We start from the raw sequence: 1,760 nt of genomic DNA on the forward strand, positions 1-1,760 counted from the left end.
TGCCATTTTCTCCCACCAAATAACGGAATAGAGTCACTTTCTTACCCTCCTCATCTGGGGCAACTGTCAATCCAACATAAAGTTGAAACTCATCTCTCCATGCCTTCCATGTTTTCGACAGGTTGTTGGAGTCCAGACACAGCACTTGTGGAGTTTTCAGGCCTTCCATTTTAGCTAGCTCGTCCGTGTGTGATGCTAAGCTCTGCTAATGTTAGCGCTTCACCGTCTTCCACGGCACGTCAGCAGCAAACGACGAGAGAAAAAAATGCTCTTAAAAAATCCAGGTAGAGTTCTCTACCGCTGCCACCATGTTAAAGTGGGTGCTTCCACACAAAAAACCAGTCCAGCTTCGTTGCAATATCCCAACTGGGTCTGCATTTATTAACACCGTCGGCCTGTATCTCTTATTCTCCGGTCTCACTTCCTGAACTTCAACATAAATAGACAAACCAACATTGCCCTCTAGTGGCAGGTCCATGAACTTAAACAAACAATATACCATATTGTTACATCTTCCTCCACGTCTGTGGCAGTAAACCCATACCAGTTCCAAACAGATGATTGGATTCCTTTCTTGGGAACAAACTTCCCTCTCTCACTGGTAGACATGCTGTCGCTTGCTGTTTCGTGTGTGCTATGATGATGTTGTTGCTTGTCGGTTGCCATACTGCCGTGTGAAACTAACGCTACCAAAGATACGCCATTACACAAAAACTCAATTTAGTTATTTTTGAAATCGCCTGGAACAAAAAATTTGAATTATTTAATTCAATTGATTTTTCACCCAGACCTATAAAGGGGGAGTTTGTTAGGAGTGTTGTGGAGGTAAAAAGAGTGTCAGATAGAGGGATGAGTCTGAAGATAGTGAAGGAATTTATATTTTTGGTAATTTCATTAGGGTTGTCAGTCTTAAATTTTATTACATTGAAGATAAGTCATTTGCTGAAGTGTGTGCTTTAACACCCTTTGTACTTTGAAGAAGCTTCCTTAAGTTGCATATGTGAGAAGTTTCAGGAATGCAGCTCCAATCTCATCCCCCCTTCAGGAGAAACAGTCTTTGATATTCTGAGGCCATTTGGTTGTAGGTCTGACATGGACCATAAATTAACTATCTCTGGGACGGATTGTAACTGTGGGAACCACTTCAGGCGTCCGTTCACGTGTGGAGAACAAAAGCTTTATGATCTACTGTATGCATGCTGGCAATTCCGGCCACCTGTGGAGTACCACGGGAAGCAGAGACCAGATGCTGTGATTTCATGGATGGACTCAAGGAAGTAGGCGGGCTCCTCTGTCAGCCAATCTCTAGCGACCAGAGGCGGAGATTCAGCGGCCATCATGCTTCAGGAGGAGGGAATCTGACCATATGTTTAAAAGAGCCATGCTTTGGAAAAAGCTTGGTTCCCAGACGGCCTCATGTGAAGCGGATTGTAATTTCTTACGTTTTGATGGTTTGGGATTTGGGAACCCAGATCGATCTGTTTTATTTTTGTTTAGAGCTCTTTGTTAGAGAAAATAAAACCTCTTAATTTCATTCCGTTCGCTTTTTCTGGTCATTCTCCCAACTTAAAAACACGCATGGAAGAAATCTCAAAGCGACTGATTTCTGGATTTACTTCAATAGAAATGGAAGGTGTGAAGTTGAATGATGCTAGCGGGTTTGCCCAACAGGCAGGATGTGACCTCTGTCTAAAAAAGTAAACCAAGACCCAATGTGTGATGAGTTGAATGGCATTTCAAAGTAACTTTGAGAATACAGA

The sequence above is a fragment of the Oryzias latipes genome, chromosome 14 (genome assembly GCF_053564925.1).
Source record: "Oryzias latipes strain Hd-rR chromosome 14, Olatipes_Hd-rR_3.1".
NCBI classification, from domain to species: domain Eukaryota; kingdom Metazoa; phylum Chordata; class Actinopteri; order Beloniformes; family Adrianichthyidae; genus Oryzias; species Oryzias latipes.